The sequence below is a fragment of the Empidonax traillii genome, unplaced genomic scaffold (genome assembly GCF_003031625.1).
Source record: "Empidonax traillii isolate 1590-97213 ecotype Southwest subspecies unplaced genomic scaffold, ASM303162v1 scaffold4:size3804566, whole genome shotgun sequence".
Taxonomy (NCBI): Eukaryota; Metazoa; Chordata; class Aves; order Passeriformes; family Tyrannidae; genus Empidonax; species Empidonax traillii.
Genome location: NW_020955197.1, coordinates 3,736 through 21,698, shown reverse-complemented (window position 1 = coordinate 21,698; position 17,963 = coordinate 3,736). Strand labels below are relative to the sequence as shown.

The window sequence follows — 17,963 nt, the reverse complement described above, 5'->3', positions numbered from 1 at the left end:
TGCCATGAGAAAGTTGTTCACCTTTCTCGGTGAAAGGATGTTGTGCTTAGGAAGCTGCTGAATCACAAATATTCCCTACGTACCACATTAGCAAGTTGTTTGATATTCCATGGCTTGCTTTTGTTTCCTTACTGCACCCATTTGTCTGTCTTCTGTTTGGGTGACAAGTCACTTTGAGTGCATTCTATTTCCAATGAGTGTGATGAACTGTTCTCTGATCTCCCTATCTCTGATAGTCACTAAAACCCTCATATTTTAGCACAGAAGACCCTAATCAGGTCTCATGAGACTCTGTATTTCTATTTTCACAGTCTTTACCTTCCTTTCTGCTCCTTTTTGGCCATCACTCAATATGTGAAAGAGTGTAAATATAATGCTCTTTATTCTAAATAAGAGAAGCAAGATGCTGCTTTATTGCTGATTTAAGAGTTCTTAGTTGTATCATAAAGACATTGAATTTCTTTTCTTTAAAGTTGTCACTTAAACATAAGCCATTCATTTGGCAGCTTTTGTGCATCAAAATCAAAATATTAGTGATGAAGTTTTAGATCCTTGGGGTAATACTTATTTGGAATAACATTTCAGTGGATAAGGGGAATACAAACTCGCATCATCAAGAGACATTTATGAAGGTTTCAGAGAGACTTCAGTTTCCTTGGCAGCTAGAAACTGCAGGAGAATTTAAATTACAATAGTTTAAAAAAAAAAAATTTGTGTTAATTTTCTATTTGACTTCTAAGAATATTTTTTGCCTTCAGAATTAAAAATGCTCTGTTACCAGAAGCTTCCACTGGATTTATGAAATTCTCGGGTTATTTTAACTTTTATATAAAATGTGTGTGGGGTTTTTTGTTGTTATTGTTTTGTTTTTATTTTGTTTGTTTATTTTTTTTGCTTTTTGGTTTTTTTTCCCCAGTAATCTTACCATTTCTCCTCAATCTTTACACTTAAAATGCTCTCTGTAATTTTTTATTTATTCATTTACTTGCAGACCTTTAAAAATGTTCCAAATACCTTCCAGTTGAAAAGAATAAAAGAAGTTGAAATGTGGATATCTCTTTTGACACATTTCAAGTTTTTTTGATCATAAAATGCACTCAATATGTGTAGGGAAGTGAAAGAACAAAATATTTGAGGATGAACTACATCATCTGTTTCAGTGAGACAGACAATTATTCTCGTTTTCAAGGTAAAAAGACTACTACCTACACAGAATAAGCATTATTTACTTCAAATAAACCATATACCACTTCACTTACACCTACTTTGCAGCAGAAATAAAACTAAAATCCAGTTCCATATGGTACTAGTGGTTACTTAAATCATTAGACCTCCCTTAAATTTGTTTTCTTCCTACTTGGCTTCCAGATAACCTTCCAAATTATAAATGAAGAAGAATTATACAGACAGCATTCACTTTTATTAAGCAATCCTACATCATCCTCTGAATACAACCAGGTGGTGTCTAGAATAAGAAAAAGCATTGTGGGAGATTTGTTTAATGATTTAGAGATCCATTCACAAGAAGAACCAAATAAAAGTGGTAGAGAAAAACTTAATTCTGGCAGCATCTTTCCCACTGTCAAGGTTCGCAGTCTGTGCAAGTTTCACACTTCACACTAATCCAGGATTATTGGAAAGTACTTGTTGCTGTCAAATTGTTACTCGATTCTTCTAGATTCAGAAGTGGTCATGCTTCTAGATACCTAAGAAAAGGAAATGCATATATATACTTGACGCTTTAAATTGAACTCTTAATTTGGCAGTATAGTAGACTTCCATCTTTTTTGAGTAATGATTAGTCCAAGAGCCACCTAGAATTGTCTAGCATATGAAAGCTCTGAATTATGAGTTCTGTGTTCAGCTTATCTGTATAGATGCTAAGAGAAGTCAGCTCAGGACTTGGAACATCATCAGGTCCTCAACATACATCTCTCTTCAACAGTGTCTTAACTGTGATTTTTCTATGATGATGAAAAATCAATCAAATGAGAAAGAAAAATGGGACTGAGTCATCAGCTGACCCTTTTCTGACTCACTGGTATGATACCTGCCCATGTGAGTGAGTTCCAGCAGGTGTATTTATGGCCTTCTTTAATGGCATATATAAACTACATTTTCTACTAGGAAAGCAACATTGCAGGCTTTGAAATTCATGATGATTATTGCTCTCTTAAAGTTTCTAAACTCTATTAGACTTCAGTTCCAGATTCTCAAAGCATACACTAATTATCTGAAAATGAAGCATATGATTTTCCTTGCTTACATGACAGAAAGGCAGTTTCATGGCCTAATGAAGATAAAATGTATAGGTTTTAATTATAGAAGAAGCACAAATTAGAAGACTAAATAAAATCTTGTCTGTGTTACATTTTGCTGTCTCTGTCCTGTAGATGGAGATGTTTGCTGGTCCACAAAATTACTTACTGGTGTCATTCTCCCTAATTTAGAGAAAGGAAGAAAGAAAATGTTATTGATTTAGCCTTGATCAGTCCAATGATGAGCTTGGGGAAAGGCCCTACCAGCAGGGTAATTGAGGAGACAGTGAACTGCAATAAGGAGTTATGAACAGTCACCAGTGCCCCTGGGATGGGAAAATGAATTTGTAACATACCTCAGTGAAGGCCCCAGTGATACGGAAAAGCTCATGTGATTTATGTAAAATATAGAGAACGTTTAAAACTGTATCGAGGTTAATTTTGCTAAATTTAAGTCTCCTGACTGTTGAATTTCTTGGCCTGATTTTTAGGTAAAACCCAGTTCTTCAGAAATGCTGACACTTTCCTAATCTATTAAAACATATATGTGCCGGATGTTGGAACTATGTGTTTGAAAAATCTTTCCTCAAAGGCGCCGTTAAAAAACAGAAAATTAGGAAGAATAATGCTCCAGTCAATTGAGTATGAAGACTAAAGCTTACTTGCTTGGATTCCTGCGTGTAGTTCAGCCTTTAAAACATCTGTGGACAAACTCATTACAATATGTAATGCTTCTAAAATGTCCACTTAGAAGTTGTTTCCAATATTATATTTCTAGTTCTGGTGCAGAACTGCCTATCTGATTTTCCTAGATTTGCAAGATACAGACACTGGAAAGGCAGTATTGGCAAACTATTCACTGCCAATTTTAGATCTGACATAGCATAGAAAAAAATCCTGTACTGCAATAAGAGAATTAGGTTTATTTTTCCCTATAATTGTTTAGGCTGCTATTCCATCTGTTGAATGTAAATTGACATTATTTGTGGTTGTTAAAATTTAAAATTATTAACTTTGATCATTCTCTCCATATCTTTATAATCTTGTTTAATTAAAATGAGTGTTTTGTTTAGCCTCTTTTTTGAACCTGGTAAACCTTCAAAGCAGTAAAAACGTAGCCATTTGGAAATAGTCATACTATTCCATAATAATATTTCATAAATTCATACAATCACACTTTTACTTGAATCTCAGTTATATTCCCCAACATAATTAAATTATTCTTAATATGTATTCCAGAAAACAAAAGTGGTATTTAATAGGCTTCAATTGCTCTGTCATAGGGATTTTACCTTTGGGTATGTCAACAAGAAAAAATAAATTGTTAATTTTATGAATTGAAGCTATTAAAAAAATAAATCTTGCATTGATTTACATTTTTAAAATAATATGTTTTTATATCCTTGCTGATTGAATGTAAATATAATATATTCCAAATATCTTCCATCTCAGTATCAGAGTTCTCTGCCTTAACCATGGGGCAGACTGAGATTTTCTCAGAACCACCAACTTTCTACCAGGGGAATCAGAATTCTTTACAATAAAGAATTTTTCACTCATAGCTATGTCTAAAGATCCCCTCAGGTTTAAATATAGAAACTATTAATGACAGCATAGTTGTTCTCATTCCTTCTCTCCTGAGTGAAGACAGATATACTGTGCTGTGGTGGCAGGAAACAGACCAGGACTTTTCAGATCAGAGTTTGATGAAGGTACTGCACAGTAAGTGGAGGGATGATGTGCTCTAGTCATCCCAGCTGCATGCTGGGCATGTTCTCCAGAGTCGGTTTTTCAGCAGACATGGTGCTGTGCAAACCCTGTGCTGTGGTGGAGCTGTTCCAGCCCTACAAAACAAACAGATGGTCACATGGGCACGCTGCTGGCTTATGTTCCTTTCTAGTATTTTGAAAAATATTAGACTTTTATATTTTTATTCTTAAATATTTATGTGAGAGGGTTTTTATCTTCAAACATTTAAAAGTTAGGGAATTTTTCTGAAATATGCGCTATATATGTCTTCATTTATATTCACTACAAAATGAAATATAGAAAGCAGGAATTTCCAAAGAGAAAATATTTATGTCTTGTTTAGCTAGCCAGTCTCAAGAATTTCTTTAAAGTGTTTTTCAGTGTGGGATGCTCTGAGTTAACCTAACTATGCTAACAGTTAGATTTTTTTTTTTTCCACCATAGTTAAGGTGCAGATGGATGAAACATAATAACGAATATTATAAACATGACCTTTTTTATTACATGTTTAATTTGTTACGGGAATTACTCTTCAAAACTACTATATTTTGCAAATCCACATTCATGTTTCTGTTTTCAAGTAAAAGAATCTGTTCTTGAAAATGGATATTGACCTTTATCACATTTTGCATATATTAATTTTTTTTGCATTTTCCAGGCAGAAACCAAAGAACGTTTTATGTTATTAGAGAAATCATTGGATGCATAGATACAGTAAGAGCAGCAGTCGTATTTACTGTATACTGCAGGGTAAATGAACATTGTATATTCTGTTGTGGTGTGAACAGGCTGGTGATAGAACTCCATATCTCATTTAAAGCTGGCACAGACTTTTTGAAGCTATGTTACTGAACTGCAGTGCAGATATAATTATCCCTTCTCTGAACTGTGTATGCTGTGCAGTTTCTCAGAGAAAGTATTTATTTTAGGGTGTAGATGCCTCTGAGGAGCTGCAATTAACCCCACTTTTTGATTCTGAAATATGAAAAAAAGTTTCTAAACCACACTATCCCATAGAATTTATTATTATCTTTTATGCAGATGAGTGTAAATAAGATCGTCTGATGCTTAAGAAAAAAAGGTAGAAATAGAATCATATCAGTGTTGGTTAAGTCCTGGATGTTGTCAGAATTTAGCCTTGAATACTGTTGGGTTTATTTTTCCTTTAAGTTGACAAACTGGTGGTCACTGCTTGATTGAGGCAGTCAGATTTAGCCTCTGGCAGATTTCCCTCCTCCAGCAGGAGAATTATGGGGTTGAGCTGTATAATTTGAAGCATTACAACTATAACGTTGTTCTGTCCTGTACATATTTATTTTTCTAGAGTGCTGTATTACTTTGGAGTACAGTGAGATTGATGTAGATATTCTTTCACTCATATTTTTCATATTGATCAGCAAATATTTTGCAGCTTTCTGCTCATCTGGTACAACTTCTGCTCCCAGAAGAGAAAATGTAGGAAATATTATTAAGAATTCTGAATACTTTTATCTTCTACAAGACCCAGCTCATGATTTTATCTCAAAATATAGAAGAAAAATAAGAAATAAAAATGTTGATAATACAACATATTTTGACTGTTCTTATTATGGCAATATGTTTATTTACCATATTGTGGAATTACTGATATTTGAACTGATATGTCCCAAGTCCCATGTTAAATATCCTCATCTAAGCTGTGTTTAAGCAACATGGCTCTCACTGAGAAGTGCTTTGCCTTAGGCCGACACATCGCCTAAGATATACTAAACAATTTGTTCTGATCACATTTGTGTTTTCTGTTGCTTCACATTATAATAGTACAGACTGTGTAGCATATGCTATTATGAATTCTCAGATATTTACTGATCATTTAAGTTTCTGCTACAATTTAGACATTCTTCTTGAATGAAGTTTGTTATTTTAAATAGTTTAAAGAATAGCTATTTCCATTCTCATGCTTGGCAAGTTTTAGTCTTGTAAACTGCATGCCTATTTTTCTACTCAAAATTACAGCGTTCCAAAATCTGTTGCTTAATTGGTTGTTTGTTGTTTGGTTTTGTTTTTGTTTTTTTTTTTCCTTCAAAGTTTGCACACAGTGGGGATTGTGTGTTTTTAATCCTGTTATCTTCAATTACTTAAATGAATTAAAATTCACAGCCATCATGGGTGGGTCTTACTTGCTGCTCCTGAGGCAATGCTAGAGAAGACAGGAAGGAACATCCTGGGAACTTTCCCTCTACAGGGAATCATTACTATAGGAATAGCAGATGTGCTGGTTTTTTGAAGACTGATGCATGGTAAACTGGGCAATGATTAGGTCTGTCCTTAGCTTTTCCTGCTACTTGATCATTACCTGAAAGACATTTTCCTATACTGGGCATCTAAATAGCACTGAAATTTAAAATTTTTTGCATATGCAACACCATGGTAAGACAAAAACAAGCTGCAAAATTCTAGGGTGTTGCTCTCAGGTGTCTAAGAGGGATAGAAAGTTTCTTATCCACCTATTGAATGATAATGCAGCTGCAACTCCTGGGAAGTGACTGGAGCTAGACCAGTTGAAGAGCTATAGTCAGGCAGACCCTGAAAAATCCTGGAGGAGATCGTGGCACCCATGTGTATACTTTAGAAAAAAAAAGAATCATAGAATCATAGAATAGTTTAGGTTGGAAAAGATCCATAAGATTAATTCCTCACTTCAATGTGCACAAATGATTTTTCTTCTACTGAACAAACTGAACACTGGTTTCAGTTTGGTATGTTTTGGCAGGCTGAAGATCCAGGTGGAGTAAACAGAGTCAGGAAAATTTAGTCTCCCTCAAATTTTTTTGAAATTACTACATAGCAAAGTAAAACTCACTTGAGACAGATTAGATACTGCAAATGAAGAAGCATCTGTATTTGTTCATTGTCGTGCAAGTGCTATCCTGACCATTGGGCAGTCTTGATAGCTATAGATAAGCCTGAACTATCATAAAAGACTTTTGCCACTGCAGGTTTTTGTAAAGAGTTTACAAAAAGACTTCTGAATTTGCTGTACAGTGTTTCTACTTCCTGTGACTTCACAGCACTTGATTTTTTCTCTGTAAGACACTTATTTCAAAGCTTCTGAGGAAGAAGGGATTGAAAGGCCAGGTTGTTTACAGGTTTTAGAATACATATGTAGCACAAGATAAGCAGTTGCTGTATTTATAGTTTCATCTGTCAGTTCCTAAAATTCTAAGTTAGGATCATTTTTTCCCTTTATCACTATGTCCTACAAGAAAAAAATTCAGAATTCTCTCTCTGAAATTCTTTGTCTCCTCTAGAGGATGCTTACATCAAAAACATGTAGCAACTTTCTGTTTCTTTGTTACTGTTGCTGTTGGGTTTTGTAATTTCTTTGTTTGGTTTTGTGTGTTTTCATCTCATTTTTTTGTTGCTTTTTTTCTTTTTATGACTGTAACCCTTTTTCTGTTCATCCTGTGTGAGGCAGTTCTGCAAGTCTCAGGCTCAAAGTGCAAGACCTAAAAATTCAGTCTTGAGGCAGTGAATATAAGAAAATACAAGATGGGTCCATAAATTAGAGGAATCTATAGAAAGGTAGATAACTGGACTCTCTGCATAGGAGGAGTAGCAACTGTATTTGACTTGCATTCTACTAAAGCATGAAGATAAAATGAGTGTTTAGAACTAGGAAAAAAATAACTGAATTTCTGATACAACAGACCCAAGACTGGCTCCTGGGCCTTCATAATTGTGTAATTAGATATTTAATACACAATATTTCACCAAAATTTGGCTCAATAGAGGTTCATACACAAATAAAAAAAACATTTTCTAATACCCTACAATAAGTTCAAGATCTGTTGTGAAAGATAAAATTATAATACATGATAGCAGAGTGCTTGTTGTCCATGCAGCTAAAATCTTTCCAGGTTGTAAGATAAGCTTGTAGCTCAATTGTTGATACTTTTCCCAAAAGTTTTCTCAAATACATGTGTAGTTTTTAGTGACAACTTTGAAGCTGGAAGACGCATTCATAATAAAAACTGCATTTTTTGAGTGAGTGTCCTGGTTTCAGCTAGGACAGACGTAATTTTTTCCTGATAGTTGGTCCAGTGCTATGTTTTGTGTGATCCAGGTAAACACTGACGTTTAAATTCGGTATCGTTAGGTAATTTTCCATCAAAAGCCATATAAAAACCACACCTCACAAGAAAATTTGCCAGAAATTCATAGTGTTTCTGTGTCATGTCAGAGAAGGAATGAGAATTGTAATCTTACTTGTGAGTAGTCTCAATAGTGAGTGGGAAAACAGATTCTTCCCATTTGTTTCTCTTGGTTAATATAAGCTAGTGGGTACAATATTTTCTGATTATTTTCTATTAGTCCCTCAGTTATTCTCATTTCCAAACTGTATTTTTTTGTTGTTGTTTTTCACTTCATTATGTGATGTTTCCTTTCTGCTTTGCAAAGCAATGCCTATTTTCTGTACTTAATCTCCTCTTCCAAGTTCCATACTCCAGCCCATTGTACTGGAAATACTGCTGTCTTCTTTTAGTCTTCCTTTTTCCAGGATCCCCATATCCATCTTGGCTTTTTTACTGATTTTATTACTCCAGATGTTTCTTCTGGTTTGCTTATCTAGACGTTTAATCTCCATAGTTGCTTTTGACATCTCATCCTCATTGTATGATCTTGAAAATTATGCTGTTTGAATTCGTTTCATCTGTGCTCAATTACACAATAATGAACTGCCTTTTAGCCAAACTACCTTAAACCTTCTATATTTTTGCAGTTGTGTTCCTCTTCCTGATTCCAACTTTAAAAGGTACTTTGTGCAATATTTTCTCTCCCTAACATGCCCCCAGATTCCTTATTTTATGAAGTACACAGCTAATGGAAGAGGGACTGGTTTTCTGCTCATGTGTGGGAATAAACTTGTTCAGTTCAACATGGAGTCAACACTGCATGAAAACTTCAGTTTTGATTGAATATATCTGAGCTGCTTTGAGAAGCTGTTACTGCGTAGTCTGGCCATCTGTAGAAGCTATGAGAGGAGGAACATTTTCAGAGTACACAAATTTCAGAAGTTTTATTTTCTGATGAGTTAGACAACCAAGAAGACAATACCCTGGCAGAGTGTTAAGATTACCCATATAAAGTAAAAGGTATTTAAATCTTTGCATCTTGGTAAGAAATTTTAAAACTCTTAAAAGAGTATTTGAAACTTCTCAGAGAGAATATCAGCAAAATTTCTTTTCAGAGAGTCAAATCTGTGCCTCTCTCACTAGTCTTATCCTCAGGAGTGGTTAAAAAAATGCTTTCAAAATCTCAGAATGAAGTTTTGAGGAAGAGGAAACCAACTCAAAATTTTTGTGTTAAACTAAGGATGTTGGAATACTTTATCCAAGAAGTAGAGCAGAAATGGTTGTGGGATGATATTGCACTCTCTGAATCTGATTTTTTTTTTTTTTGTTAGAAGTTTATATCTGGTAAAACTGATAGCTTCAAATCTGTTAGAATTTTGCTGAAGGGCAGCTCTGAGTCATCGTTTAATGGCCTCCAAGCCTCAGACCCTAATGTGACCTTTTCTGCAGCTACTATAGTGCGACAAAAATTATTGCCTAGGGAACGCCTACAGCAAGATGTTTTTGCATGGGTACACATATGTTCGTGTGTATACATGCCTGACTGTTTTTAAATGGATCTTAACTCATGGTCAGTTTTGCTCAGTTTTAAGGAATGAACCATCTGGATGCAGCCAAGTCACAAGCCTTAACTGCAAACTAGAAACATTGTACAGATTAGCGTAAAAACCTAACAGATTTTTATGGTCTTGGTTCCTTTTCAAGACAAATGAATCAATTTCTGGATAAAGAATTAAGTTGTAATTATTCTGGTATGAGATATAATATCAGTATTTCTCAATGGAAGGTAGGGATCACTACTCATGAGACAAGAAATCCTTTGCCAACAAAATTGTTCAATCTCTTTGTAATAAAGGGAATTTTATGTTATTAAATTTAATGAGGTCATTTATTCAGTTGAACTAAGTGGAATTCCCTGAATACCTGTAAAAGCACTTTTCAAAAGGACAGCTAAAAGTTTGGTTATTTGTCCCTATAACTGTAGATACCTGACAGCTGTGCATGACAGCATATTGGATAGTTTTAACAGATACAGTGAATTTTAAAAAAAGGATTCTACAGTGATACTTTCTAGTTTAGCAAAGTTTTCTCATAATCCAATGCTACTCCAATACCAAGAATAATAGGTAATTTTAATATATTTTTTTGTGTTATGGCTTTGAATATATATCAGCACATTGTTAATGCATTTAGAAAAAATTTACATCTGTGTAAAGAAAAGGAATAAAATATGTATAGTTCAATTAATGAAAATATAGTTCCAGAAGAAGAGTAGTTTGAAATATAGAGCAAAGCACACTGTGTAAGAGAAGGAGAGGAGCATTTGACTTTTTCTGTGATGGACAATACATGCTTCTGATTATTGAGATTAGAGAAAGTAGGAAACTTCAAAAGGGATGTTATTGAGTTTACCGAAGGTGAAGAAATAGTATTCTGGTAGTTTATATGGACTTGTAGGAAGAGCATTTGCCAGAAAAAGAAATTATTTACAAGAACCTCAATAAACAGCATTTTTCTAGACCAGAAATTTATTTAATTTTTAGCCTCAATAAATGACAGTTTGCCTAGACCAGGAAACTAGAGAAGTTTTTTTTTTTGTTTGTTTCACTGGAAAGACTTATTTTCTCTTAAGTGATTTGTTGTTGTTCTTTTTAATCCTAGGTTTTATGATTTATGGCTTGTTTAGAGGCTTGAAATAAGTCTTTTGAAACAGGGAGATAAAGCCAGTGAAATGATCTATCCATTTCTAAGGCACAAATATCTTCACTAAGGAATCACAATCAGATAAAAGAGATTCCTGTCTCAATTTCAAGAAAAATAATAAAGTAAAATAATCCAAGAAAGGTTTATTTAATATATAAGTTAAGCAATTTTGCCTTCAAACCAAGGTGATTATGGAAAGTATGTTCCTAAAATACCCGCTAAACTTAATGCATGACAAGACCTCAAAGTTTATCCAAAAATATTTGAAGAGTGAGAAGAGAGAAAAATCAAAATTCTACAATGCCAGCCAAACTACACTTGATAAATTTTTAGCTCTTTCTGACAGCATTTTGCTGTCTGTTAAGTTCTGGTATTTTCCCTTTCTATTCAGGAAAACAGAGTCCATAAATGTCTATGGGAATGAAAATGATGTCAACATGTGCTAAAAAGGATTATCTTCGTTACATTTATAATGTTTGCCTTCAAGTTTGATTACATGTTAGATTACTGATAAGAACATTGGCTACCAGTTTGGTATTATCTTTCATGGTGTTTCATTCACTGTACAAGAGCTTGTTGACTATCTACAGTAGTGTAACTAACCATCTGGTTTCTCTCAGCTTCCTGTGGGAAGAAAACCCAAGTAAATGTAATTAAAACCTCCATAATATTATACCTCAGCTCTCTGTTTATATTTTTCTCTTCAAACCCTTTCCAAGAGAACAAACATAAACAAAATTCTCATGAAATAGTGCAAGAAATATTTCGGTTTTGGAAAATACATTGAACCTGCATAGGTTTCTATTTTTTGTAAGGCATATATAGAAAGATTCATTGACCACTCTCCCTCTGGTTGTTTTGCCTCTCCTTGGAGGTGAGGCCAAAGAGCTTCTGGGATTTGGCTAATATGGTTGCCTTTGAGACACTGGACACAATTAGCAACCACTGACGGAGCCATTGGCATAACTGTTTATCTGCATTATGTTTCCATCCTGCAGTGAGTAAGGCTATGTTTGATGCAATAATAATTATTTTCATGAGAAAAGGGAAGTATTTTTCAGGTTTTTTATGCTTCTATTTAGCATGTAACATTTGTTTATACTTATGAATTTTGTTAAAACCAAGCTCATTGCAGTCTGTCTTTCCTGGTCACTTCTGGGAAGATAAACACCAATGAAAGAAAAAAAATCCCAGCAAAGGGAAAAAATACATTATGAAGGCATTTACTTTCTTTATTCTTAGCTAATAAGTCTTTTCTTATTGCTCAATAATATTGGCTGTGTCATTTACTAGAACGGCAAGAAGCCCTAGCATTTTCACTTATGGCGAAAGCAAAATGCTGAAGTTTGCTGCCTTGATTCAGTATAATACCATTGAACTGACATTGCGGCTCACTGAAAAATGAACCCAAAAGTAAAGATACTGTTATCAGTGCCTGCTTAAAAGGAATATAGAAATACACAAGAAGTGTTTATAACATTAACAGTTTATTTTTTCTTCTCTCTTTTTCTTGGTAATCAAAGTTTGTGGTGTAACTTCATTCTGCTCTGCTATTTAGTATGATGGTGGTGACCCCAAGTGATGTGGGAAGACCTGATTATAGGCAGAAGTAAGAAATATGAATGCAAGATCTGATAACCTTTAACTATTCTTCTGTAGCTACACACCCCTTGAACTCATATTGGAAGTGTAGAAAAAACCAAGAAAAGAGAAACAGCATTTCTATACATGGCTTCTCAACCACTTTACTAGATTTGGTTCAAGATAAAATTTCTCCATAAAAAAAAGTAATGTTATTTTGCAAGTAAAAATGTATTAACAATTAATTCAAAAGTGGCAGTTATTGAAGATGATGCAGAAATATGAAGAAGAGATATGAAGAAAACAAAGACTACTAAATGATGCCAGAGGTAGGAAAAGTAAGATGAGTAGAGCACACAAATTCAGAGGATCTGTTAACTGATTCTTCTGATTTTGCTAGCTGTAATTATGTGTCTTGCTTTAGAGAAAAAGCTGAGCATCCCACTCCACCATGTACTCTAGATTATGCAATGGGTACACAGAAGTACAGTTAAAGGAGAGAAAGCACCATCTAGGAAGATGTGATTTATGTAAAGAGCTTCAAACTTCAGGTTGGCATTGCCTTTTTCATGTATTTTCTTTGAATATAAGTACTTGTGTTAATTGACATGGCTTTTGTGCAAAAAAAAAGGGATATTGCTATTTCTAGATTGTCAGAAGAAATTCTATTAAAGGCTTCCTCAGTGTCAGGACTCAGTATATCAGAGGTCAGAAAGTCTGTTTGAGTGGCTGTATATCTAATGAAAGTGTTGTGATGAACAATTGCTCCCTAAGTCTTTTCCCAACCACATATATCAGCACAAAAGAAGAAGACAGCAACAAAGAAAAGTATTTGTCAAGTGAAAGTGGTGTGGGCTTCCAACTGAGAACTGATGATTACAGGTCATATGCTGTGCTCTGCAAGTGGGAATGGGAGATGTTATTGTGCAACTGAAGTATCATTTTTATACTATGTTAAGGCTCACAACTGCCCATTTTCTCAAAAAAAAAAAACAAAAAGGGCAAAAAAACTTCAAACCCCAAAATGAAACAAGCAAGCCTCAAAATCAATTAGAAGAGCAGTTTTCCTCTTTGTACTTTTGTACTGTTGGTATATTTAGGGAAGAAAAAGATGATTTCAAAACAAAGTCTAATTCTTTGTGTCTTTGCAGTCAAAAACCTTATTTTCCTGCATTAATATCAGCCTCTGTCTCATGATTTTCTTTTTTCCAGTAATTAGCAACTGTAAATTGGTATTATTTTCTGACAAAAGTGGAAAGAAGGAAAAAGAAAACGTAGTGGTATATGAATTACTTTCATTTACCTTATGTTTGAAGGCAGATTTGCAAGTTAAGGTCTGCAAAATACTGCCACCCCTATCAAACCTGCAAGTCAGAAGGCAAGTCGTTAGAAAAGGACAGTCTTAAAAAAGAGGTCATAGAAAATAGGAGGGAGACAGAAGGTCTTTAGAGAATGTGCATCAATTCACTGAGATCACATATGCAATAATAAAATGGTTGTGACATGAGTTTCACAAGGTTTATTTACAGTACTTTAGTAATAGTCACTGAATCTTTTCCATCTCTTACACAAGCCTAGCTATAATTCAATAGTTTATCTTTCTGGAGAGATTAGTTTAGATGGGAGGAGGGGTGACTGCACTATAGGATTTCCAAACCTAAAAGGCTGTAAATTTAGAAATTGCTTTGCTTGTGGTAGGAAAAAGTGTTTCAGAAAGTATTTCAGAAGGTTGTGGGGGAGTGGGAGAGAGGTCTCTGGTACTCTTTTTAGTTTACAAGCAACAAATGAATGGCTGCACCATAACTGCTTTCTGGAGCTTTCATAAAAAGTGATTGCAGTGCAAATCCTGCTTCCCAGAATTAAGATAATTCTTACAATAATTAAGATTTTACTAACGCATAAGGCTTATAGAGAATAGTTTTAGAGAAACTGTAAAAGAGCCATGGTGGTTCTAAAGGAAGTGTTTGCTGTGGGTAGTTTTTTTGTCTCAGTTGGCTGACCCAGGTCAATAGTTACAGCACTGCAGCATCTTACATGTGCACCTGTTCCCCAAGAAGAATTATTAAAATGACAGAAGGAATATTTAGATGATTCTTTCTGTATTGTTTTGTTATGCCAGTTCCGAAGTTTAGCAGATATCTTTTGTTGCCATAGCAAACAAAAGCATTTTCGATGAGATCTTTCAGCCTGCCGTGAAATTTGTACTAGGCCCTCTGAATCCAGCGGATAAACTAAGTAAGTCTGCCTGAGTTGTAAACCAGATCTATTTAAACATTTTTTCTGATCCTGGATGCTGATAGCTTGAGATTAGGTTTATTGTCTTGCTAAAGTTAATAGGCTGCAGGATTTTTTTCGTAGTGTAAGTAAGTACAAAGCAGTGCAAATACTGCACCTCTATAAGGAAGATAGCTCCAAAGAAGACATTTAAAGACTAATGCTGAAATCATCTGGGCAGTTTTGATGGAATTTTTTATTGGGCAGTTCCTCTTAAGTCAGTGGGATGATTTGAAGTAATCCAGAACCCAGCTGGATCCAACTGCTAATATCCATATATATGGATATATATTCATGCACATGTTATTTAGGGAATCTTGTTAGGTTTTAAAGTTAATCTTTGAAGAAGTAACCTCAATTGCGAGCATGCTTTTTGCCATCCACCTCCAGTGCCTTCCCAGCAGTGTTACACAGCTGCTGACACCTGCTAGATATTTTCTGGAAGTATCTCACAAAGATGTTTGATTACTTGGAACTCTGCCTTGAGTAAATTGGGTGCTTTCAGACAATCATCCTGATCCCATGGCAGTGAATGCAAAGTCAAACCAAGAAACAGTGGTATTTAACCCACAGAGGCTTTGGATAGCCAGCACAGATATTAAAGCAAATCCTGTTTTCCTTCAGAAAAAAAGGTATTAAATGAAAATAATTTGTAATCTATCAAATACATATACACATAAAAAGGATCCGTTAGTAAACATTTGCCACACAGGAGAAAGAATAACTAACTCACAGTGAATACTATCTTACACTTAAAGCAGCAGAGGCAAAATAATTCTGCCTTGTTCAGTAAGACCTTACTTGCTGCTGAGTAAACTATGATGTGCAAACACATTAATCTTTAAAGGAGTAATTATTCACAATACGCTGCCCTGTGGTCTCCCACCTACACCATGCTAGTCAGTGTATCTGTGTTTGAAAGCTGCATTGGGTAGTCACAGCATTTTTTTTTTTGTAATTACTGTAATTTAATTTGTAATTACTGTAATTTAAAAGAGTGCTTTACTGTAGACTCAGTACACAATAAAATGTTCTTGTTTTAAAACTAGAAAGAAAAATGACAATTATGTCTCTTATTATTTTGGACAAAGGAAAGCCTGACCGTGAAAAAACCTGTTCATTTGTTTGTTTGTTTTTTTATTGTGCTGAGAATTTGTGGGATGCAGGGTAATATTTAAATGCATCATCCTGTAAACAAGCAATTTTGGTTCAGACAAATAAATAATGAAAGGATGTTCATTTGTTAGAAAGGTAATTATTTCAGGAGCAGCAATCTACTAAATGTTTAGATTTTATAGTTATATTTTTTACTCTGTTTAAAAAACCCAAACACTCAAAAAGCAAAACAAACAAACAAACAAACAAACAAAAAAAAAACCAACAAAGAACACCCCCCAAAGCCTGAAAAACCTGAAACAACCTGTGTTTTTTTTTTTTCATTGTAAAGTGCATTTACTTTTGATCAGTCACAAGCAAACCCACCTCCTCTTTGACCTCCTCAATTTGGTACTCATTTCGACAAGTGTTTTTCCATATTCTTGATCTTATTTTTTTCAGGAAAACAACATTATCTGAAGGCTTTGGCCAATAAATCAACTGTAGTACAAATCAGTACAAACAGTCAACCTCTTAGAAAATAACTGTTTCAATACTAGAAATAAAGTGTTGTTTATCTCATTAAAAAAAAAAAAATCCAAACCCCAAACAACTGAAAAAAACACTGGTGCAATTATTTCCATAGAGTTTGGCTTGGAAACATCTGAATTAAAATTCAGGCCAAAGTTAGATCTCCTTTGAATATGCATTTTTTAAGAAAAGCAAACAAATTAAGATACAAGAAATATGTCAGATACTCAGTAGGCTCCATTCCTTCTACAAATGTCTAATCATAAGGGCAATGTTTCTTGGGTACTCTGAAAATATATTCTCTGGCCAATGAAGAGTATTAATTCCTTTTGAGAGAAAGAAGGGGCTATCCTGCTGAACTCAACATTGGTGCAGCCTCATCTCTGCCATTGTGTGCAGTTTGGGATTCCACAATATAAGAAGGACATAAAAATATTAGGATGTGTTCAAAGGAGAGCAAGAAAGGTAGTGGAAGGACCACAGAGCATAGCTTATGAGGAGCAGCTTAGAATATTAGGTTTGTTCTGCTTAGAGGAGTCTGAGGGGTGACCTCACTGCTATCTACAACTTCCTCATGAGTGGAAGGGGAGATGCTGATCTCTTCTCTGGTATCTGTTGACAGATCTCCAGGGAATGACTTAAAGCTGCATCAGGGGAGTTCAGACTGGTGATTAGGAAAAGGTTCTTTACTGAAAGATGGTCAAGCACTGAAACAAGCTTCCCACAGAAGCGATCATGGCCCCAGGCCTGTCATTGTTCAAGGAATGACTGGGCCGTACTCTTTGATATATGGTTTGACTTCTAGGTTGTCCTGTGTGGATCAGGACTTGTACTTGGTGATTCTCATTAGATCCCTTCCATCTGAGAATTTTCTATGATGTAATGATTTTCTGTTTCATCATTTCTCACAGTCAGAAGGAGGAATGAGAACTCTAAACAGTAAGAGATAATTATAAAATATACTACTTGGAGCACTTCCTTAGTTCTTATATCCTAATAGAAAACTATTCAATTAGTTCCCTTCTCTAAGACTATGTCCTAAATTGAAATTTGCATTAATTTCTAGACAATTATCTTTGCCAATTAAATTTATAATCCCATCAAAAATTAATGTGACTTGTTTGACAAACATTTGTCTGGTAGGATTATTTTTCAATATTTCATTTTTTTGCAATCTTTTAGTTAATTTATGTGCAACTGATTTCTTGGTAACAGGTTAACCAAGTTAACTTGTTTTTTGTGGCTTTTAATATAAATACAATATTGGCAAATTTCCTGAGTTAAGGATTCTCTCTGATGTTTAAAAATTTTTTAAATTGTTTGTCATGTTCAGTATTAAGTAGTGTTATTAATTAATGAGTTCTTGGAAGATACCAACTGGACCACCTGATAAAACTGTTACTGTGAAATCTGTCTTAGTCACCACCTTTCACACTTCCTCGTGGCCTTTAAAATACTGCATGGATTTATCCTGTTATAATTTTGCTTCCAAATGCACAAACATCTGCTGGATTTGCATGCTAATTCTGGTTTCTCAACAACTGTATTTGTTAGAATCCAGTATGCCTTTCGCACTCTAGGAGTCTCCTTGGTCTAGATCTCCAGTGAACTGAAGTGTTAATTACACATTTTAGAAGAGGTAAGACTGAGATCCTTT

The 17,963-nt window shown here is 34.6% G+C and overlaps 1 long non-coding RNA gene across 1 annotated transcript; it reads right to left on the bottom strand.

The window, feature by feature from the left end:
* Window positions 1-1,068: 1,068 nt before the first annotated feature.
* On the bottom strand, window positions 1,069-14,949 carry LOC114073738. The gene is made up of 3 exons (XR_003574378.1): window positions 14,799-14,949; window positions 2,267-2,441; window positions 1,069-1,706 (listed from the first exon to the last, which is right to left on the bottom strand). It is a non-coding gene; the product is annotated as an uncharacterized LOC114073738 (long non-coding RNA).
* Between the last annotated feature and the right edge of the window lie 3,014 nt (window positions 14,950-17,963).